Source organism: Paramormyrops kingsleyae, chromosome 14, assembly GCF_048594095.1.
Source record: "Paramormyrops kingsleyae isolate MSU_618 chromosome 14, PKINGS_0.4, whole genome shotgun sequence".
NCBI lineage: Eukaryota > Metazoa > Chordata > Actinopteri > Osteoglossiformes > Mormyridae > Paramormyrops > Paramormyrops kingsleyae.
In genome coordinates this window covers 26,269,389-26,294,442 of record NC_132810.1, presented here as the reverse complement: position 1 = coordinate 26,294,442, position 25,054 = coordinate 26,269,389, and positions in this window count along the sequence as shown.

Below are 25,054 nucleotides of genomic sequence, written 5' to 3'. Positions count from 1 at the left end.
TCTGTCTGATTGAAATGGGCGAGGCACCAGTACAGTCAGGGTGTGGCTGGTGGCTGTATCTTACCGAAAGTTTAAGTTTTTTCTCTAAATCTTTAAAAGGACTGTCTCCTGGTTTGAATGACATCAGATTTATGGATGTTGGGCGAAAATCGGAGGAGGTTAACAAAATAACCTGTTTTCAAACAACTATAAATCATGCAAAAAGGCAAAGATGGAGAACCAAGTTCTATATGCAGTTGAAATTCGTCATGACATAGTGAACTGGACTGGCAATAAATTTCAACTGTTGGCTTGACAGGTCTGTAGATATAGGCAGAAATGCAAATCGGGGTGCTGTAGCGCCCCCATCTGACTGACTGGGACGGGTCAGTGAGACTCAGTAGTGGGTAGGAATAGTAATCTTGTTGCCAAATTTGGTCAGTCTAAGACTTACGGTTTAGGCTGGGCATTAAGTTTTAGGGAAGAAAAATAATTATTGTTAAACCCTCTGTAGTAGTGCCTGAGCACGTCTAAATTAACAATAATAGAAGTTTCATTGATCCTTGTGGGGAAAACGCCTTCACGTCTCCCCAGCTCACTTCACGGAGAGTATGCTGCGCACATCGGGCTGCCTAGCTTGAGTACCCACCGAAGCCGGGTTCGAACCTGCGACCCTCTGATTACAAGCATACAAGTTTAGCCCACTGAGCCACCCGCTGCTGTGAGTAAAATGGGTGCGATCAGTAGACACCTTCCTACCTGATCTGGTAACTCATTTTACCTCAATGAGCCTAGGTGGGTCTTAGATGTATATAGACAGTGGCGTAGCGCTCCCGATTGACCGATCGACACGAAATTAGGAGGTTCTCTCTGAGGTACAGTCCTACATCAGTGAGCCATATTTTGTAATGATTGGCTGAAGCATTCCTGAGATATAGCTGTCTGATTGAAATGGGCAAGACAACAGTACAGTCAGGGTGTGGCTGGTGGCTGTATCTTACCGAAAGTTTAAGTTTTTTCTCTAAATCTTTAAAAGTACTGTCTCCTGGTTTGAATGACATCAGATTTATGGATGTTGGGCGAAAATCGGAGGAGGTTTACAAAATAACCTGTTTTCAAACAACTATAAATCATGCAAAAAGGCAAAGATGTAGAACCAAGGTCTATATGCAGTTGAAATTCGTCATGACATAGTGAATTGGACTGGCAATAAATTTCAACTGTTGGCTTGACAGGTCTGTAGATATAGGCAGAAATGCAAATCGGGGTGCTGTAGCGCCCCCATCTGACTGACTGGGACGGGTCAGTGGGACTGAGTAGTGGGTAGTAATAGGAATCTTGTTGCCAAATTTGGTCAGTCTAGGACTTACGGTTTAGGCTGGGCATTCAGTTTTAGGGAAGAAAAATAATTATTGTTCAACCCCCTGGAGTAGTGCCTGAGCACGTCTGAATTAACAATAATAGAAGTTTCATTGATCCTCGTGGGGAAAATGCCTTTACGTCTCCACAGCTCACTTCACGGAGGGTATGCTGTGCACATCGGGCTGCCTAGCTCGAGTACCCACCGAAGCTGGGTTCGAACCTGCGACCCTCTGATTACAAGCATACAAGTTTAGCCCACTGAGCCACCCATTGCTGTGGTTAAAACGGGTGAAATTGGTAGACACCTTCCAACCTGATCTGGTAACTCGTTTTAGCTCAATGAGCCTAGGTGGGTCTTAGAAGTATATAGACAGTGGCGTAGCGCTCCCAATTGACCGATCGACACGAAATTTGGAGGGTCTCTCTGTGGTACAGTCCTACATCAGTTAGCCAAATTTTGTAATGATTGGCTGAAGCATTCCTGAGATATAGCTGTCTGATTGAAATGGGCAAGACAACAGTACAGTCAGGGTGTGGCTGGTGGCTGTATCTTACCGAAAGTTTAAGTTTTTTCTCTAAATCTTTAAAAAGACTGTCTCCTGGTTTGAATGACACCAGATTTATGTATGTTGGGCGAAAATCCGAGGAGGTTAACAAAATAACCTGTTTTCAAACAACTATAAATCATGAAAAAAGGCAAAGATGTAGAACCAAGTTCTATATGCAGTTGAAATTCGTCATGACATAGTGAATTGGACTGGCAATAAATTTCAACTGTTGGCTTGACAGGTCTGTAGATATAGGCATAAATGCAAATCGGGGTGCTGTAGCGCCCCCATCTGACTGACTGGGACGGGTCAGTGAGACTGAGTAGTGGGTAGGAATTGTAATCATGTTGCCAAATTTGGTCAGTCTAGGACTTACGGTTTAGGCTGGGCATTCAGTTTTAGGGAAGAAAAATAATTATTGTTCAACCCTCTGTAGTAGTGCCTGAGCACGTCTAAATTAACAATAATGGAAGTTTCATTGATCCTTGTGGGGAAAACGCCTTCACGTCTCCCCAGCTCACTTCACGGAGAGTATGCTGTGCACATCGGGCTGCCTAGCTCGAGTACCCACCGAAGCTGGGTTCGAACCTGCGACCCTCTGATTACAAGCATACAAGTTTAGCCCACTGAGCCACCCGCTGCTGTGAGTAAAATGGGTGTGATCAGTAGACACCTTCCTACCTGATCTGGTAACTCATTTTACCTCAATGAGCCTAGGTGGGTCTTAGATGTATATAGACAGTGGCGTAGCGCTCCTGATTGACCGATCGACACGAAATTTGGAGGGTCTCTCTGTGGTACAGTCCTACATCAGTGAGCCAAATTTTGTAATGATTGGCTGAAGAATTCCTGAGATATAGCTGTCTGATTGAAATGGGCAAGACATCAGTACAGTCAGGGTGTGGCTGGTGGCTGTATCTTACCGAAAGTTTAAGTTTTTTCTGTAAATCTTTAAAAGGACTGTCTCCTGATTTGAATGACATCAGATTTATGGATGTTAGGCGAAAATCCTAGGAGGTTAACAAAAAAACCTGTTTTCAAAACATCTGTAAATCATGCAAGAAGGCAAAGATGTAGAACCAAGATCTATATGCAGTTTGATTTGTCAGGACATAGTGAATTGGACTGGCAATAAATTTCAACTGTAGGCTTGACAGGTCTGTAGATATAGGCAGAAATGCAAATCGGGGTGCTGTAGCGCCCCCATCTGACTGACTGGGATGGGTCAGTGGGACTTAGTAGTGGGTAGGAATAGGAATCTTGTTGCCAAATTTGGTCAGTCTAGGACTTACGGTTTAGGCTGGGCATTCAGTTTTAAGGAAGAAAAATAATTATTGTTCAACCCTCTGAAGTAGTGCCTGAGCATGTCTAACTTAAGAATAATATAAGCTTCATTGATCATCGTGGGGAAAACGCCTTCACGTCTCCCCAGCTCACTTCACGGAGGGTATGCTGTGCACATCGGGCTGCCTAGCTCGAGTACCCACCGAAGCTGGGTTCGAACCTGCGACCCTCTGATTACAAGCATACAAGTTTAGCCCACTGAGCCACCCGTTGCTGTGGTTAAAGCAGGTGAGATCGGTAGACACCTTCCTACCTGATCTGGTAACTCATTTGAGCTGAATTGGCCTAGGTTGGTCTTAGTAATATAAAAACAGTGGCCATAGCCACTGTTTACAGGGTAGGCTGATGGTCAGAGGACAAATGTACCAGCTAAATTTGATTTAGATTGGTCATCATTAAGCCAGTCAAATTGCTGCTTGATTTTGATTGGCCGATGGCGGCCACTGTTTCAGGACTCATGACTGCCATTGTATGTGACTGACCTCAGGCTGCGTCCTAGTACATACCTTCCAAATTTCAGTTGGATTGGCCGAGGCAGTCAGAAGATATTGGCAGTTTTTAGTTGTAGCGCCCCCTATGGACGAAATGCGGCCCGCCTTGCACCGTGCCCCCAAAATGGTGTACGGAGGTAGGATTTCAAATTTGGTCAAGGTAGGCCAAGGCACGGCCAAGTTATAGTAGTCAGACCACAATGTGTCAAATTTAGATATTGTTTGGGCTAGGCTAATGGCTGTAGGACATAGAAATGTCTGAAATTTGTGGATGATTCTTGATCAGCTCAGAGTTCTGATTCGTTTGACACCTCATTTGTCTGATTTGGTAGGACAAGCTAGGACTGTAAGAAAAAAGTATGATTTGCAAAATATGCAAATTAGCAAAAAATCTAAGTAGGCGAAGCTTCATGGTCCCATTGACTTTTTGGTAGGGCATGGCTGTCTGTATCAGCAGAAAAAAGAATTTCGGTTGTAGGACAAACAGGACAGGAGATATCGACGGAAACATGTTGGGGGGCGCTACGGCGCCCCCCATTGGCTGAGTCGGATGGGTCGGACAACCTAAGTAGTGGGTAGGAATTCCAATCATCCTACCAAATTTGGTCGGCCTAGGACTTACGGTTTAGGCTGGGCATTCAGTTTTAGGGAAGAAAAATAATAATAATAATAATAATAATAATAATAATAATAATAATCTTAACAAAAACAATAAGGTTCCATAGCACTACGTGCTTTGGACCCTTAATAATAATAATAATAATCCTAAGAAAAACAATAATGGTCCATAAGCATTTCATGCTTTGGACCCTTAATAATAATAACTAGAAACTGCAAGCAGTTACGAAAGGGTCCAAAGCGTAGGATGATCGGACTGGTAGGACAGTAGAGGAATAAGGGCAGAGATCCGGCGGCCATGGTAGTAGACAGTCAGAAAGAATTAGTCAGCCATAACATGATGGAGATTCAGCGTAGGTCTAATGAGATATGACTATATATGTTCCTGGATTTGGCATGACATTGTGAATTTGACTGACAATAAAATTTAAGTGTAGAACAAGTAGGTCAGGAGATATCGACCAAAACATGTTGTGGGGCGCAACGGCGCCCCCCTCTGACTGACTGGGATGGGTCGGAGAGGCTAAGTAGTGGGTAGGAATAGGAATCTTATTGCCAAATTTGGTCGGCCTAGGACTTACGGTTTAGGCTGGGCATTCAGTTTTAGGGAAGAAAAATAATTATAATCGAACCCTCCGGAGTAGTGCATAAGCCTGTCTTAATGGCTGGGTTAATAACAAAAATAGAAGCTTCATTGACCTTCATGTGGAAAACGCCTTTACATCTCCACAGCTTGCTTTACGGAGAGCATGCTGTGCACATCGGGCTGCCTAGCTCAAGTACCCACCGAAGCTGGGTTCGAACCGGCGACCCTCTGATTACAAGCATACAAGTTTAGCCCACTGAGCCACCCACTGCTGTGAGTAAAACGGGTGGGATCAGTAGACACCTTCCTACCTGATCTGGAAACTGATTTTACCTCAATGAGCCTAGGTGGGTCTTAGATGTATATAGACAGTGGCGTAGCGCTCCTGATTGACCGATTGACACGAAATTTGGACGGTCTCTCTGTGGTACAGTCCTACATCAGTGAGCCAACTGTTGTAATGATTGGCTGAAGCATCCCTAAGATATAGCTGTCTGATTGAAATGGGCAAGACACCAGTACAGTCAAGGTGTGGCTGGTGGCTGTATCTTACCGAAAGTTTAAGATTTTTCAGTAAATCTTTAAAAGGACTGTCTCCTGATTTGAATGACACCAGATTTATGGATGTTAGTCGAAAATCCTAGGAGGTTAACAAAAAAACCTGTTTTCAAAACATCTGTAAATCATGCAAGAAGGCAAAGATGTAGAACCAAGATCTATATGCAGTTTGATTCGTCAGGACATAGTGAATTGGACTGGCAATAAATTTCAACTGTAGGCTTGACAGGTCTGGAGATATAGGCAGAAATGCAAATCGGGGTGCTGTAGCGCCCCCATCTGACTGACTGGGACGGGTCAGTGGGACTGAGTAGTGGGTAGGAATAGGAATCTTGTTGCCAAATTTGGTCAGTCTAGGACTTAAGGTTTAGGCTGGGCATTCAGTTTTAGGGAAGAAAAATAATCATTGTTCAACCCTCTGGAGTAGTGCCTGAGCACGTCTAAATTAACAATAATATAAGCTTCATTGATCATCGTGGGGAAAACGCCTTCACATATCCCCAGCTCACTTCACGGAGGGTATGCTGTGCACATCGGGCTGCCTAGCTCAAGGACCCACCTAAGCTGGGTTCGAACCTGCGACCATCTGATTACAAGCATACAAGTTTAGCCCACTGAGCCACCCGCTGCTGTTGGTAAAACTGGAGAGATCGCTGGACACCTTCCTACCTGATCTGGAAACTCATTGTACCTCAATGAGCCTAGGTGGGTCTTAGATGTATATAGACAGTGGCTTAGCGCTCCTGATTGACCGATTGACACGAAGTTTGGAGGGTCTCTCTGTGGTTCAGTCCTACATCAGTGAGCCAAATTTTGTAATGATTGGCTGAAGCATCCCTGAGATATAGCTGGCTGATTGAAATGGGCGAGGCACCAGTACAGTCAGGGTGTGGCTGGTGGCTGTATCTTACCGAAAGTTTAAGATTTTTCTGTAAATCTTTAAAAGGACTGTCTCCTGATTTGAATGACACCAGATTTATGGATGTTAGTCGAAAATCCTAGGAGGTTAACAAAAAAACCTGTTTTCAAAACATCTGTAAATCATGCAAGAAGGCAAAGATGTAGAACCAAGATCTATATGCAGTTTGATTCGTCAGGACATAGTGAATTGGACTGGCAATAAATTTCAACTGTAGGCTTGACAGGTCTGGAGATATAGGCAGAAATGCAAATCGGGGTGCTGTAGCGCCCCCATCTGACTGACTGGGACGGGTCAGTGGGACTGAGTAGTGGGTAGTAATAGGAATCTTGTTGCCAAATTTGGTCAGTCTAGGACTTACGGTTTAGGCTGGGCATTCAGTTTTAGGGAAGAAAAATAATTATTGTTCAACCCTCTGGAGTAGTGCCTGAGCAGGTCTTAATTAACAATAATATAAGCTTCATTGACCAGCATGGGGAAAACACCTTCACGTCTCCCCAGCTGACTTCACGGAGGGTATGCTGTGCACATCGGGCTGCCTAGCTCGAGTACCCACCGAAGCTGGGTTCGAACCTGCGACCCTCTGATTACAAGCATACAAGTTTAGCCCACTGAGCCACCCGCTGCTGTTGGTAAAACTGGAGAGATCGCTGGACACCTTCCTACCTGATCTGGTAACTCATTTTAGCTCAATGAGCATAGGTGAGTCTTAGACACATATAGACAGTGGATGTAGCACACCCATTTGACCAATCGACACGAAATTTGGAGGGTATCTCTGAGGTCCAGTCCTGCATCAGTTAGCCAAATTTGGTAATGATTCGCTGAAGCAGCCCTGAGATATATCTGTCTGATTGAAATGGGCAAGACACCAGTACAGTCAGGGTGTGGCTGGTGGCTGTATCTTACCGAAAGTTTAAGTTTTTTCTCTAAATCTTTAAAAGGACTGTCTCCTGATTTGAATGGCACCAGATTTATGTATGTTGGGCAAAAATCCTAAGAGGTTAACAAAATAACCTGTTTTCAAACAAGTATAAATCATGCAAGAAGCCAAAGATGGAGAACCAAGTTCTATATGCAGTTGGATTCGTCATGACATAGTGAATTGGACTGGCAATAAATTTCAACTGTCGGCTTGACTGGTCTGGAGATATAGGCAGAAATGCAAATCGGGGTGCTGTAGCGCCCCCATCTGACTGACTGGGACAGGTCAGTGGGACTGAGTAGTGGGTAGGAATAGGAATCTTGTTGCCAAATTTGGTCAGTCTAGGACTTACGGTTTAGGCTGGGCATTCAGTTTTAGGGAAGAAAAATAATTATTGTTCAACCCTCTGGAGTAGTGCCTGAGCACGTCTGAAATAACAATAATAGAAGCTACATTGATGCTCATGGGGAAAACGCCTTCACGTCTTCCCAGCTCACTTCACGGAGGGTATGCTGTGCACATCAGGCTGCCTAGCTCGAGTACCCACCAAAGCTGGGTTCGAACCTGCGACCCTCTGATTACAAGCATACAAGTTTAGCCCACTGAGCCACCCGTTGCTGTGGTTAAAGCTGGTGAGATCGGTAGACACCTTCCTACCTGATCTGTTAACTCATTTGAGCTGAATTGGCCTAGGTTGGTCTTAGTAATATATAAACAGTGGCCGTAGCCACTGTTTACAGGGTAGGCTGAGGGTCAGAGGACAAATGTACCAGCTAAATTTGATTTAGATTGGTCATCATTTAGCCAGTCAAATTGCTGCTTGATTTTGATTGGCCGATGGCGGCCACTGTTTCAGGACTCATGACTGCCATTGTACATGACTGACCTCAGGCTGCGTCCTAGTACATACCTTCCAAATTTCAGTTGGATTGGCCAAGGCAGTCAGAAGATATTGGCAGTTTTTAGTTGTAGCGCCCCCTATGGACGAAATGCGGCCCGCCTTGGACCGTGTCCCCAGAATGGTGTAGGGAGGTAAGATTTCAAATTTGATCAAGGTAGGCCAAGGCACAGGCAATTTATAGCAGTCAGACCACAACGAGTAAAATTTGGATATTGTTTGGGCTTGGCTAATGGCCGTAGGACATAGAAATGTCTGAAATTTGTGGATGATTCTTGAACATCTCAGAGTTCTGATTCGTTTGACACCTCATTTGTCTGATTTGGTAGGACAAGCTAGGACTGTAAGGAAAAAGTAGGATTTGGAAATTATGCAAATTAGCAAAAAATCTAAGTAGGCGGAGCTTCATGGTCCCAATGAATTTTTGGTAGGGCATGGCTGTCTCTATCAGCAGAAAAAAGAATTTCGGTTGTAGGACAAACAGGACAGGATATATCGACCGAAACGTGTTGGAGGGCGCTACGGCGCCCCCCATTGGCTGAGTCGGACGGGTCGGACAACCTGAGTAGTGGGTAGGAATTCCAATCATCCTACCAAATTTGGTCAGCGTAGGACTTACGGTTTAGGCTGGGCATTCAGTTTTAGGGAATAATAATAATAATAATAATAATCTTAACAAAAACAATAAGGTTCCATAGCACTACGTGCTTTGGACCCTTAATAATCCTAACAAAAACAATAAGGTTCCATAGCACTACGTGCTTTGGACCCTTAATAATCCTAAGAAAAACAATAATGGTCCATAAGCATTTCATGCTTTGGACCCTTAATAATAATACGTTATAGTACACTTATTTCATCAAATGTTTGTTAAGGCACAGTGAGCATTTGTCTCTCTGGACAACTTCAGAACAACAGAGGAGAATAAAACTCAGTATGATAAACTCAGTCTGTCCTGCCTGCACATGAGGGGAGAGGGAAAAGCGCAGTGGAGGTGCTGCTGTTGAGCCGCACGCATGAGAAAAGTTACAATATACTAGACTTGTGCGCATTCTCTCTTTCCTCTGGATAGTATAAATAAGTAACATTACGGTGATTTTCTTTAGTTGCTTTTTAGAGGTGTTACGCTAACTGTTAAAGTTGATACCAAAGCATAACCTAAACTACCGTTCAACTTGAGGTAGCAACGGTTGCGACATGGATTTCGCGGTTGTAAAAGTTAGAAGAGTCAGAATATAACCCTGTTTAACGTAACCACAGTTCACTCCCACTCCTACAACAAGCGGTCTTCTGGCCTGCCTGAGATACTTAAGCACAGCAGCAGGAGAGGCTAACGTAACCTTATTAGCAAAAAAAAAAAAACGCCAACTCCAGCTTTAATCACGTTATAACCAAGCAAAATTCACCTTGCTTTAGGGCTGCACGATACATCAATTCAGCATCGTCATCGCGATGTACGCATGCGTGGTAGTCACATCGCGGCAGTCACGATGCAGGGCAAAATAAAAAAAAAATTGTGTGTGTCTGATTTAAAAATGTACTTTCTATATTTCTAAACTTTCTACTCAGGGATCTATATTTGTCTAATATAAAGTAACTCATATTTAAGGGCTCTTTAAAAACTACAAAGCACACGTTGCTTCACCTACTTCATGCATGCAGTCTCTGCGTGCGCATGGCGAAATGAGCGCGGGACGGGAGAAAAGCGCCGAAATGGAAGATTTGGTCGCAAAAAGAAACGCAAAGTCGGTCATATACAGTATGGACTTATTACAATTTATTTACCACTCTGGTTTTTTTTTTTTCAAATTTTGTGACAAAATATATTTACTAATCTGTTTTCAAAAAAGAAGTTGTTGAATAAATGTTAAATTACTTATTTTGTCACTCATGTTAATTCCTTAATGTGATATTGAAGTGTCCTCTTTTCATTCACAAAATGAGTTCCCTTTCATCAGGGTAAAAGCAACATTCATTATTAATTATTAATTTGCCTGAATTGACAGTGAATAAGGTGAGTCAAACTGTTTATGAAACAACCCAAAAATATGCTTAAAGTATTTTATTTCAGGGTTTTGATTATACTTTTACATTTTTTTATTCTTTGAAAATGCTTACAAAATTACCCCAATTATTCTTGAATTATTATTTGATTTTTAAGCAGTTCAAAACACCTGATGAACATAAATAAATTTGTACACATCGCAATATATATCGAAGGGAAAAAATATATCGCAATGTAATTTTTTCCCAATATCGTGCAGCCCTACCTTGCTTAATATAAAACATACTTTGGTAAATAGCAAAGTAAAATACACAAAAATACTTACCGAGGAATGAACGTCAAGTTAAAGTCAGTAACGTACATGTAAATGTATCATCCTCCCCACCGGTGTTGCAGCCCTAATGAGAAAATGCCTTTTTCAAAATGGTAGACAAAGATTAGTAAAGCGTGTTCTCGCACGTGCTCAGTGGGTGGTTCCCTAAACGAACTAATTTACTTTACGTTAATGAATCTCATATGTGAAACTATTAAAACTTTTTGTGTTACAGCTATTAAACATACATGTATATTTTTAAAATTGATATATTTAAACAAAGCAAACTATATTTAAATATGTCATATTTAAGAGGGGCTTGAATCATTTTTTTGAGTGTGTAATAGCGATTAAAGCGATCTATTCTTTTAGTATTTATGTTAAAGCAAGACATTTATTTTATTACTGTTGTGGGATTAATCTTTGGAAACACTTAAATTTAATAAGCACAAAAACATATGACATAAACACGACTGTATTTTGTGTTTTACGGCTTTTTTGGAGGTCACCGACTCCGCTGTTGTGAGAATTACTGACTGTCTCGTTGTTCGAATTCGTGATTCCCCCCGCTCCCTCGCGTACCCCCTACAGCCTCTTGCGTACCCCAGAGGGTACGCGTACCCTAGTTTGGGAACCGCTGCTGTAGAATATCTTTTAATAACAACAACAGCACTGGTAAAGAGTTGGCTGGATCCCGATGCAACACCAAAATGGCATTAGCATAGAGAAATAATAATTTATGTTTGCTGCCACCTCCAGTAACTCGTTTAATTCTTGGCTCCTCACTGAGCAATATGGTTAATGGGTCAAGGAAATTGTAAACAAGAGTGGACTGAGGCAACAGCCCAGGTAAGTTGATCTGGGTATATTATCCAGTTGGTAAAAATTACAGCCTTAGGGGATGAATACTGCACTTTTATCCATCTATAGAAATCATCACCAAACCCAAACCTTGACTGTGCAGCAAATAAAAGGCCCATTCCACCCTATCTAGTTTTTGGGTGTCAAGTGTTATGGCTGATTTTGGTTTGTTTTATTCATCTGTATTAGGTGGAATAGTCTTCTTATGTTATTGGTTGCAGATCTGCTCTTTAATGTGTATTACCTTTCCTCAAAATATCTATTAAGCCTAATTATTCCATTATACTAGATATTGAGTTGTGAAAGATCTTCCCGACCTAGTCACACTTTATTTTTACAGCTTTCTCTTCCTTTCTGAAATGCATTTCCTGAATAAATGCAATATCTGTGTTATTATATTTAGGATAAGTGAGGACCACCTTCCATTTAATTGGTGTGTTCCATGGTTCTGTTAATGAAACCACTACCCATTATTGCTGTGAAATGTATACTTGCGTGGCTGTACCTAACTTAACAAAGCCTGGCATTGCCCTATTCCTGCCAACATAAAGATAAAAATGAAAAACAAACTAGTGCCACAAAACAGAACACTTCCCAACAACACCCAAGGGCAACAATAATTCAAAAAGCACTGTTAGCAAAACCAGCATAACAGTGTAGCAAGCCTCTCTAGCTTAATCTCATTTCGGTCTATGTGAGTCCTTTAGATGGCTAGCTTTCCTCTTCCACCAGCCATCTGGTTGTACCTTTCAAAATAAAACTCCTCTCTCCTTTATGCAAGTGTCATTCAGTCTCTCATCTAGCTCCATCTATTCTCCTACCATATAGATCTTAGGTTGGCTGGGTGCAAATGCGTGTGTTTCAACTGGTGTTCCCACAGAGTTTTCGTTATCGGTGAAACCCTACTCTGCAGGTCAGCACATTCTTTGGCCAGGTCCTTGTAGAAAGAAAGAATTCAATCTTCCCACTGTATTCCCCCTCTTTATCTTCACAGCTGTTGGTACTTTCTGCCAAGTTGTGTAACATAGAAACTTCACCAATATCATGCAGGGTGGCTGGTCACCATCAGGTCGCAGCCCCCAACTTCTGTGGATACTGTCAATTTCGTATTCATCCCCCTGTAACGCTAAAGCTGGCACAGTTACCATCCTTAATGTCTACATTCTTAAGATGAGTGAGCCAGGCCTGGTTCCTAGCAAAGGTCAAACAGGTACTACGTTTGCCTTTGTGGCTGAGTGAAAGTATCAACTATGTGTGGCAACCGGGTTTACAAACCGCACAGATCCGCCTTTCGATCTCCCGGCCCATGGTCCCCTCACTCGTGAACAAGACCCCGAGATACTTAAATTCCTCCACTTGGGGGAGGACCCCCATCCCCAACCCGGAGAGAGCATTCTACCCTTTTCCGGCTGAGGACCATGGTCTTGGATTTGGAGGTGCTGATTCTCATCCCAGCCGCTTCACACTCGGCTGCAAACTGTCCCAGTGAGAGCTGAAGGTCACGGTCCAATGAGGCTAACAGAACCACATGATCTGCAAAAAGTAGAGACCTAATCCTGAGGTCACCAAACTGGACACCCTCAACGCCCTGGCTGCACCTAGAAATTCTGTCCATAAAAACTATAAATAGAATCGGTGACAAAGGGCAGCCCTGACGGAGTCCAACCCTCACTGGAAACAAGTCCGACTTATTGCCGCCCATGCAGACCAGGCTCTGGCATCGGTCACACAGGGACGGAACAGCCCTTAAAAGGAAGCCCGGCACCCCATACTCCCGGAGCACCCCCCACCGGACTCCCCGAGGGACATGGTCGAATGCCTTCTCCAAGTACACAAAACACATGTAGACTGGTTAGGCAAACTCCCATGAACCCTCCAAAACCCTGCGGAGAGTATAGAGTTGGTCCACTGTTCCACAGCCAGGGCAAAAACCACACTGCTCCTCCTGAATCCGAGGTTTGACAATCTGGTGGACCCTCCTCTCTAGAACCCCCGAATAGACCTTACCAGGGAGGCTGAGGAGTGTGATCCCCCTATAGTTGGAGCACACCCTCCGGTCCCCCTTCTTAAAGAGGGGGACCACCACCACGGCCTGCCAGTCCAGAGGCACTGCCCCCGATGTGCACGCGATGCTGCAGATGCATGTCAAGCAGGACAGCCCCACAGCATCCAGAGCCTTAAGGAACTCCGGGAGGATCTCATCCACCCCCGGGGACCGGCCACTGAGGAGCTTTTTAACCACCTCAGCAACCTCCGCCCCAGAGATAGGGGAGTCCACACCCAAGTCCCTGTACTCTGCTTCCACATTTAAAGGCGTGTCGGTGGGATCGAGGAGGTCTTCGAAGTACTCCCCCCACCGACCCAAAACATCCCGAGTTGAGGTCAGCAGCACTCCATCCCCACCATAATGTTGATGTTGCACCGCTTTCCTGCTCGGAGCCGCCGGATAAGAACATAAGAACATAAGAAATTTACAAACGAGAGGAGGCCATTCGGCCCATCAAGCTCGTTTGGGGAGAACTTAACTAATAGCTCAGAGTTGTTAAAATCTTATCTAGCTCTGATTTAAAGGAACCCATAGTTTTAGCTTCCACTACACTAGCAGGAAGACTATTCCATACTCTAACTACACGCTGTGTAAAGAAGTGCTTCCTCAAATTTGTTTTAAAATGTTCTCCCGCTAATTTCCACTTATGGCCACGAGTTCTAGTATTTAGACTAATATTGAAATAGTAATTTGGATGAACAGCATCCAGACCCGTTAGAATCTTATAGACCTGAATCATATCCCCCCTTAGTCTCCTTTGCTCAAGGCTAAACAGATTCAGTTCCGCTAACCTCTCCTCATAAGACATTCCTCTAAGACCAGGAATCATTCTCGTAGCTCTTCGTTGCACCTTTTCTAAAGCAGAAATGTCCTTCTTGAGGTATGGTACCAAACCTGCACACAGTATTCTAGGTGGGGTCTTACCAAGGAATTATATATCACCTCCCTTGACTTAAACTCCACACACCTAGAGATATAACCCAACATTCTATTGGCCTTTTTTATTGCTTCCCCACACTGGCGAGAGTGGGACATGGAAGCATCAACATACATACCTAGATCTTTCTCGTAATCAGCTACCTTTATTTCAGTGGAACCCATAAAATATCTGTACTTTATATTTCTGCTCCCTGCATGGATTACCTTACATTTATCTGTGTTAAATTTCATCTGCCAAGTATCAGCCCATTCGCTAATTAAATCCAGATCCCGTTGAAGCCTCTCTGCTGCTAGATCAGTATCTGCTACACCGCCCACCTTGGTGTCGTCTGCAAATTTAACCAATTTACTGTATGTATTTGTGTCAATATCATTAATGTAAATTAGGAACAATAGTGGTCCTAAAATTGAACCCTGCGGTATCCCACTATGAACGGAGGCCCACTGTGACATTGTGCCTCTAATAACTACTCGCTGCTTCCTGTCAGTTAGCCAGTTTTTGATCCAAACTGCCACAGTTCCTAAAATCCCTGCAGCTTTAAGCTTTAGCAAGAGCCGTTTGTGGGGGACAACATCAAAGGCCTTCTGGAAATCTAAGTAAATCACATCATAGGCCTTTTTGTGATAGTGGACCAGAATCGCCTCAAAGCCGTCCGGAAGTCGTTTTCCATGGCCTCGCCAAACTCCTCCCAAACCCGAGTTTTTGCCTCAACGACCGCCAAAGCCGCATCCTGCTTGGCCTGCCGGTACCTGTCAGCTGCCTCTGGAGTCCCAGAGTCTAAAAAGACCTGATAGGACTCCTTCTTCAGCTTGACGGCATCCCTCACCACTGGTGTCCACGAGCGGGTTCGGGGATTGCCGCCGCGACAGGCACCAACCACCTTACGGCCACAGCTCCGGTCAGCTACCTCCACAATGGTCGATCATCGAACTGCGGCCTAGGGTGTCCTCATGCCAAGTGCACATATGGACACCCTTATGCCTGAACATGGTGTTCATTATGGACAATCCGTGACGAGCACAGAAGTCCAACAACAAAGCACCACTCGGGGGGGCCGTTCCTCCCAATCACGCCACTCCAGGTCTCACTGTCATTGCCCACGTGAGCATTGAAGTCCCCCAGCAGAACAAGAGAGTCCCCAGGAGGAGTGCTCTCAAACCCCCTTTCCAAGGACTACAAAAAGGGTGGGTATTCTGAACTGCCGCTTGGCGCATAAGCGCAAACAACAGTCAGGACCCATCCCCCTACCCGAAGGCTAAAGGAGGCTACCCTCTCGTCCACTGCGGTAAGCCCCAATGTACAGGCACCCAGCCAGGGGGCAATAAGTATGCCTACCCCCGCTCGGTGCCTTTCCCCGTGGGCAACTCCAGAGTGGAAAAGGGTCCAACCCCCCACAAGGAGACTGGTTCCAGAGCCCAAGCCATGCGTTGAGGTGAGCCCGACTATATCTAGCCGGAACTTCACAACCTCGCGCACCAGCTCAGGTTCCTTCCCCATCAGAGAGGTGACATTCCATATCCCAAGAGCTAGCTTCTGCAGCCGAGCATCGGACCGCCAAGGTCCCCGCATTTGGCCACAACCCAGCTCACATCGCACCCGACCCCTATGGCCCATTGGAGGGGGGACCCACGTGCCTTGTTCGGGCTGTGCCCGACCAGGCTCCATGAGTACAGGCCTGGCCACCAGGCGCTCGCCATCGAGCCCCACCTCCAGGCCTGGCTCCAGGGGGGGGCCCCAGTGACCTGCGTCCGGGCAAGGGAAACCATGGTTCCACTATTTTATTCATCATTAGGGGTTGAGAATATTCATTCATAATTTAGAAAAGTAATGAAATGTAATTAGTTACATTACTTTCATATAGTAATTGAAATAGTTACACTACTATGACATTTTAGTAACTTGTAATTGTAACAATTTGTAACAATTTGTAATTGTTACATTTCCAAAGTAATCTTCCCAACACTGTTTATATGTACTAGAACAATACAGTCATTTGTGTTATTATTTAGAACATAATGTCTGTTCAATATTGTAACTTAACTGAATATCAGATCACATTTTATGACCAATTACTGCAGGAAAACAGGTAATTCCAAAGAGTTCACATACTTTTTCTTGTAACTGTATCTTACTAAAGTTGTTTACTTTTCTACATAAGTTTCTCAAACAGCTTCTTATGTTTCACTTTACTAGGAGCTGTCCATGACAATTCCTATACTGTAAAAAAAAAAATCTTGTAAAAAAACGGTAAAATGACTGACAGCAGTGGCTGCCAAACAAAAACTGAGAAATTACAGTAAAATGTTTTATTTCAAATGAAGTGCAAAAACATTAAATTTACAAAAAATGTCCTTTATTCTTTTGCATAAAAACACTATTTTACAGTTTTTCTTAATATTATTATGATCAAACACCTTAATTAAAAGGGCAATTCCAAAAGTTCAACAAATAAATACTGTTATTTTACAGTTTTTATTAATATTATTGTGATCAAATACCTTAATTAAAAGGGCAATTCCAAAAGTTCAACAAATACTGTTATTTTACAGCTTGTCTTAATATTATTATGATCAAACACTTTAATTAAAAGGGCAATTCCAAAAGTTCAACAAATAAATACTGTTATTTTACAGTTTTTATTAATATTATTACAGCAGCATTTGATACTGTGGACCATAATATCCTCTTGGACCAGTTAGAAGGTGTGGTTGGTATTACAGGGACAGCACTCTCTTGGTTCCGCTCATATTTAACTGATCGCTATCAGTATGCACATGTGAACAACGAATCATCCAAGGCCACCAAAGTCACATACGGTGTCCCACAAGGATCAGTACTGGGCCCACTACTGTTTACCCTATACATGCTACCTCTTGGTAACATTATTAGAAATCATGGTGTTGGGTTTCATTGTTATGCAGATGATACACAGTTATATATATATCTGTTAACCCTGATGATACATCACTCCTATCTCGGTTAGAAGATTGTCTGTTAGATATCCGGTGCTGGATGGCAAAAAATTTCCTAATGTTAAACACAGAAAAAACAGAAGTACTGGTGATTGGTCCCAAGGCTGCAAGAAATAAGTTTCACCACCTCAGCATTAGTGGCCTTCCTACACAACCTAACATAGTGGTTAGAAATCTTGGTCTTCTAGTAGATTCAGATCTATGTTTTGATGCTCACATAAGAAGTATTACTAGAACTGCGTTTTATCATCTACGAAACATAGCCAAGCTTCGTAAGATGCTCTCACTTCGTGATGCAGAAAAATTAATACATGCCTTCGTAACTTCCAGATTAGACTACTGTAATGCCCTCCTTTCTGGTTGCCCATCTGGTTCCTTAAATATACTTCAGCTGGTACAAAATGCAGCAGCCAGAGTTCTCACAAACATTAAAAAATTTGATCACATCACACCAGTCTTATCCTCCCTTCATTGGTTACCAGTTAAGTATCGGATTGACTATAAAATACTGCTGTTAACCTATAAAGCACTGAATGGCCTTGCACCAGAATACCTTAGTGATCTGCTGACCACATACAATCCCCCACGCTTGCTTCGATGTCAAGGTGCGGGATATCTGTTAGTACCTAGGGTAGAAAGAGCTACAGCAGGCTGCAGAGCTTTCTCCTATAGAGCTCCTCAGCTGTGGAACGGTCTTCCACCGGATGTGCGGGTTTCTGGCTCACTCTCAATATTCAAGTCTAGACTAAAAACACACCTATTTAGTTTAGCTTATAGGGACACTAGTTCTAGCTCTAGCTAGCTTCTCACTCCCAGTTAAACCTACAGGTATAGTGTGAGGTGTAGAGCTTGGTGGGGATCGGTGCCATTGGCTTTGGATAAACTGAATTGACAGTGTTGTCACTCTAGCTTCACAATTGCTTGTGGGATTAGAGTGCTGACATTTCAGGGACTCCCCATGCCTGCATTCTCACCTGCCTCTCCCTCCTACTTATGCTGCCATAGCCATATCTACACTCAACTACCTTTTAGCACTGCCTATAGTCTCCCTTACTTTGACTAATTGCATTTATTTCCTCTACTTTTCCTGGGGGGAGCTGCCTGGAGACCTCAATCTATCAAGATGTCCAGCACACCCTGCAACATGTGACGTCGCCACTACCAATGACGTCCGTGCATCCAGCTCGCCGTTCTGCCTGTGTCATCTTCCTTGTATGACCCGCTCCCTGCCTTCTGGCTGCCTGCCAATTGGAGGGAGCGGTGGCACCGGCTTGTCATCTCCCCCCTGCTCCCCGTTTGTGTTTCAGATTTAACTGTATTTGACTCTCCCTGCCGGCCCCTGGAGGATGGGTTCCCCCTTTGAGTCTGGTCCCTCCCAAGGTTTCTTCCTTCTAGGGAGTTTTTCCTTGCCACTGTCGCCTATGGCTTACTCACTGTGGGCTTTGGGTGGGGATGCTGTAAAGCGCTTTGGGACAATGTAATGTTGTGATAATGCGCTATACAAAAATAAATTTGTTTGTTTGTTTGTTTGTTTGTTTGTTTTGACCCCTTGCGGTCAGGTTTCTTTGCTCTTTTGTATAGCGTTTTCTTAAATAAAACCCCTTCCATTTTCCCCGACGCCTGCCTTTGCCTCCATCTTTCCTAGCACGTGACAGCAAGGACAATGTAAAGCGCTTTGAAACAATGCGAAATATTGTGATAATGTGCTATATAAAAACTAATTGAAATAATCTGAACCTTTAATTCATAAGAATATTCAGACATTGGAACTGGAACATCAAAAAAAGTTAATATCTTAAATAAACAAATATAACCACACAACCAAAAAACAGAAAAGGGATTCTTGGGGTCTGTTAATAAAAACTGCACTAAACCTTAAACATTTGGCGCAAGGGTAAGTCATTCATTCCTTAACAAGCAATTATACTGCAAATTCAGATTTGCAGAGACTACGCTCAATGACACAAATGAACTTCAATTTTTTATTGGCCAAGAAACAAAGTCAGCAGTCGGACCAAAGATTGTATATGAACATTTTTTCTACCCTTTATGATCAAAATGATAACAAAAATAGCTAGCAGATTTGAAAAATGGTTGACTGAGAAAGTCTGGTAATACCAGCATTCCTATGATTCCTCGTTACAGCATTATAAAGACTTCCAGATGGCTACAAACTAAAATAAAATAAAATATGTTTGTACTTCAATGCCATATATTCCAGGCAGGAAGGAGATAATCCTCTGACAAGTGGGTTTATTAACGGAAACACTGGGCAGATGGCAACGAACGAACATCAATGACGGACACCCAACTAAGGAAGACGTGGACTAATATACATGAAACTAGGCAGAAATAACAGGACACAGGTGATCACAATCAGGGATGAAAACGAGGTAACGAGGTAGGTGTGGCACACATCAGGAGCGGACGGAGCGGGGCGTGACAGAACCCCCCCCCAAAGGCGCGCACACCGAGCGTGCCCGAGAGGAGGCGATGGATGAGACAAGACCGGGGAACAGGACCTGGAAAACAAGAGCAAATACATTAACGAGACACCAGAAACAGGACCGAGACACAGAACAGGAACAAGGACCAACAGAAAGACAGGACCTGACAAAGAACAGGAAACGCAGACAGGCAGACAGAGAAGGGAGACACAGAGGGAACACCTACAGGCGACACGAAGGGGCCAGGAGTGAACAGAGGAGGAACAGAGGGACGAGGAGGGAACAGAGGAGACACAGAGGGCGGAGGAGCAGAGAGGGGAGACCAGACAGGAACGGACAGAGGAGAAAAGGGAGCCCGGGGGAACCCAGGCGGGCGAGGGAAGGCAGCCGCAGGGGCCACAGGCGGACGGGAGGTCGGAGCCGGAGGAGACCACACAGGGGGCAAGGAGACAGACGGAGGGACCAACAAAGGAAACGAGGAGGGAGCAGGAGGGAACCACGGCGCAGGTAGGCAGGAGGGGGAAGCCGCAGCAGGAGAAGGCGCAGCCGGAGCCAGGGAAGGCGCCGTCCGACGCCCAGCCGGAGCAGGGGGGCCCGGAGGCGGCCAACGAGGCACCGACGGAGGGACTGCATGTGGGCGACGAGGCACCGGAGGGGGACCCGGAGGCGAGAGCCGAACCGGCACCGCAGGACCCGCAGGCAGCCACCGAGCCACCGCCAGGGGCCGAACGGGCGACCCAGGGGGCAGGGCGGGCGGGACCCGGGCCCGACGCTTGTGTCCCCGTCCCTTACGGGACACAGAAAGGCGGGGTCCAGGGGGGTGTTGGCCTCGCTGAGGCAAGGGCAAGGGAGTCACGAGGGAGGTCCCCGAGGGTAGAGACTCGGGAAAAACAGGGGGCTTGGCCGCAGGCGGTGCAGCCGGAGCCGGGGACAGGACTGGCGAGCCAGGCTGGACGGGTGAGCCGGGCAGACCAGACGCCGGCAGGACAGGCAAGACAGGCCTATCAGGCGCCGGCAGGACAGGCGAGACAGGCAGATCAGGAGGGGGCGCCTCGGCCGTGCGGCCAGTAGGAGGCGCCCCGGTGGGCACCGCCATCACGCGGCCAGCAGGGGGCGCCTCAGTGGGCAGTGCAGCTGGAGCTGCGGGCAGGACGGGAACAGGCGGGTCCGGAGCAGGCTGGACCAATGAGCAGGGCTGGACGGGCAGAGCGGCGGCCTCAGGCAGGGCCGCGGGCAGGACAAGAGCGGCGGCCTCAGGCAGGGCCGCGGGCAGAGCGGACGTGCGGCCAACAGGGGGCGCTTCAGCGGGCGCCGCCATCACGTGGCCAGCAGGGGGCGCCTCGGGCGTGCGGCCAGCAGGGGGCGCCTCGGCAGGCGCCGCCAACACATGGCCATCAGCGTGCGCCTCAGTAGGCACCTCGGGCAGAGCGGCGACGGCAGCTGCAGCAGGGGTTGCCGCGGGCAGAGCGGCGGCATCAGGCAGGAGGGCCGCTGGCAGAACGGTAGCATCAGGCAGGAGGTCAAGCACCTCAGCCAGGGCTTCCAGGATCGGTGCTTCCAGGCTGTGCGCTGTCCCTTTAAGGGCTTGCGGTACCCATGGGATAGTGTCCAGCACTGCCCTGGCCCCCTTAAGCACCAAATGAATTCCCCTGAAGGGGGAAGCTGCCTGCGAAGGCAACTTTGTGACGGGGGTGATGTCCGGGGCGATCAGGGACTCCCCCCGATGACTGGCAGGGAAAGAAGCTGAGGAGAGAAAGGCAGCTCCCAGGCGAATTGTTGGGGCTTCTTCCGGTCTCTCTTTCGGCTTCTTTTTCCTCCGGCTCGCGGTTGCGTAGGGAGACTGCGTTGTCTCCGTAGGGACGGGCGGCAGCTCCCTCACGTCGGCTGCGAGCGGCGTGACCAGCAGCCGCCTCCTGTCGGTCACGCGCTGTATCAGGAGCCAGAGGTTTTCATGCACCTCCGCCATGAGGTGCATGTTCTTGGGCGGGGACATCTCCATCAGGAGGTCGCCGCTCCGACTGGCTAAGTCCAGTACCACTGGGTCCTCTTGGACCTCGGGCTGTTTCAGCCAGAAAAGCGCTTCCTGAAGCAGACCGAGACGTTGCTCCTCGGTCCGAAGAAGCGGTCTTTCATTCGGGTCCGTCATTCTGTCAGAATCGTGGGGGAAGGACGAGGCAGGAAGGAGATAATCCTCTGACAAGTGGGTTTATTAACGGAAACACTGGGCAGATGGCAACGAACGAACATCAATGACGGACACACAACTAAGGAAGACGTGGACTAATATACATGAAACTAGGCAGAAATAACAGGACACAGGTGATCACAATCAGGGATGAACACGAGGTAACGAGGTGGGTGTGGCACACATCAGGAGCGGACGGAGCGGGGCGTGACAATATAACTGTGTATGTGTTTGCATCAGTGTTTGTTTTGATTTTTAAATTTTAGTTTTTATATATATTTATATTTTCATTTGAAATCTAGGTGAATAGGTGTGGTTTCAATCATTTTATTTTAAAGATGTAAATTTATAGTTGTTATATACACTCACCTAAAGGATTATTAGGAACACCATACTAATACGGTGTTTGACCCCCTTTCGCCTTCATAACTGCCTTAATTCTACGTGGCATTGATTCAACAAGGTGCTGAAAGCATTCTTTAGAAATGTTGCCCCATATTGATAGGATAGCATCTTGCAGTTGATGGAGATTTGTGGGATGCATATCCAGGGCACGAAGCTCCCGTTCCACCACATCCCAAAGATGCTCTATTGGGTTGAGATCTGGTGACTGTGGGGGCCATTTTAGTACAGTGAACTCATTGTCATGTTCAAGAAACCAATTTGAAATGATTTGAGCTTTGTGACATGGTGCATTATCCTGCTGGAAGTAGCCATCAAAGGATGGGTACATGGTGGTCATAAAGGGATGGACATAAGAACATAAGAACATAAGAAATTTACAAACGAGAGGAGGCCATTCGGTCCATCAAGCTCGTTTGGGGAGAACTTAGCTAATAGCTCAGAGTTGTTAAAATCTTATCCAGCTCTGATTTAAAGGAACCCATGGTTTTAGCTTCCACTACAATAGCAGGAAGACTATTCCATACTCTGACTACACGCTGTGTAAAGAAGTGCTTCCTCAAATTTGTTTTAAAATGTTCTCCCGCTAATTTCCACTTATGGCCACGAGTTCTAGTATTTAGACTAATATTGAAATAGTCATTTGGCTGAACAGCATCCAGACCCGTTAGAATCTTATAGACCTGAATCATATCCCCCCTTAGTCTCCTTTGCTCAATGCTGAACAGATTCAGTTCCGCTAACCTCTCCTCGTAAGACATTCCTCTAAGACCAGGAATCATTCTCGTAGCTCTTCGTTGCACCTTTTCTAAGGCAGCAATGTCCTTCTTGAGGTGTGGTGACCAAACCTGCACACAGTATTCTAGGTGGGGTCTTACCAAGGAATTATATAAGTGTAACATCACCTCCCTTGACTTAAACTCCACACATCTAGAGATATAACCCAACATTCTGTTCGCCTTTTTTATTGCTTCCCCACATTGGCGAGAGTGGGACATGGAAGCATCAACATACATACCGAGATCTTTCTCGTAATCAGCTACCTTTATTTCAGTGGAACCCATAAAATATCTGTACTGTATATTTCTGCTCCCTGCATGGATTACCTTACATTTATCTGTGTTAAATTTCATCTGCCAAGTATCAGCCCATTCGCTAATTAAATCCAGATCCCGTTGAAGCCTCTCTGCTGCTAGATTAGTATCTGCTACCCCGCCCACCTTAGTGTCGTCTGCAAATTTAACCAGTTTACTGTATGTATTCGTGTCAATATCATTAATGTAAATTAGGAACAATAGTGGTCCTAAAATTGAACCCTGCGGTACCCCACTATAAACGGAGGCCCACTGTGACATAGTGCCTCTAATAACTACTCGCTGCTTCCTATCAGTTAGCCAGTTTTTGATCCAAGCTGCCACAGTTCCTAAAATTCCTGCAGCTTTAAGCTTTAACATTGTCAGAAACAATGCTCAGGTAGGCCGTGGCATTTAAACGATGCCCAATTGGCACTAAGGGGCCTAAAGTGTGCCAAGAAAACATCCCCCACACCATTACACCACCACCACCAGCCTGCACAGTGGTAACAAGGCATGATGGATCCATGTTCTCATTCTGTTTACGCCAAATTCTGACTCTACCATTTGAATGTCTCAACAGAAATCGAGACTCATCAGACCAGGCAACATTTTTCCAGTCTTCAACTGTCCAATTTTGGTGAGCTCGTGCAAATTGTAGCCTCTTTTTCCTATTTGTAGTGGAGATGAGTGGTACCTGGTGGGGTCTTCTGCTGTTGTAGCCCATCCGCCTCAAGGTTGTGCGTGTTATGGCTTCACAAATGCTTTGCTGTATACCTCGGTTGAAACGAGTGGTTATTTCAGTCAAAGTTGCCCTTCTATCAGCTTGAATCAGTCGGCCCATTCTCCTCTGACCTCTAGCATCAACAAGGCATTTTCGCCCACAGGACTGCCTCATACTGGATGTTTTTCCCTTTGCACACCATTCTTTGTAAACCCTAGAAATGGTTGTGCGTGAAAATCCCAGTAACTGAGCAGATTGTGAAATACTCAGACCGGCCCGTCTGGCACCAACAACCATGCCACGCTCAAAATTGCTTAAATCACCTTTCTTTCCCATTCTGACATTCAGTTTGGAGTTCAGGAGATTGTCTTGACCAGGACCACACCCCTAAATGCATTGAAGCAAGTGCCATGTGATTGGTGGATTAGATAATTGCATTAATGAGAAATTGAACAGGTGTTCCTAATAATCCTTTAGGTGAGTGTATGTGTGTGCACTGTAACTGGGCACTGTATGTGTACGTGTGTGCGCTGTGACTGGGCACTGCATGTGTGTGCTAAAGGGGGCTCTGTGTCTGTGTGTGTGCGCAATAACAGCACACAGTGTGTGTGGCTGTGTGGGCTCTAAATGGGCACTGTGTGTGTTTGTGTGTGTGTGTGCACTGTAACTGGGCACTGTGTATTTGTGTGGGCTGTAACAGCACAGATTGTTTGGGTGTGTGTGCTCTAAATTTGCGCTGTGTGTGTTTATGTACTTGTGTGTGCTGTAACAGGGCACTGTGTGTGTGCGCGCTGTAACGGGGCACAGTGTGTGTATGTGTGGGCTGTAACTCGGCACTGTGTGTGTGTCTATATGTG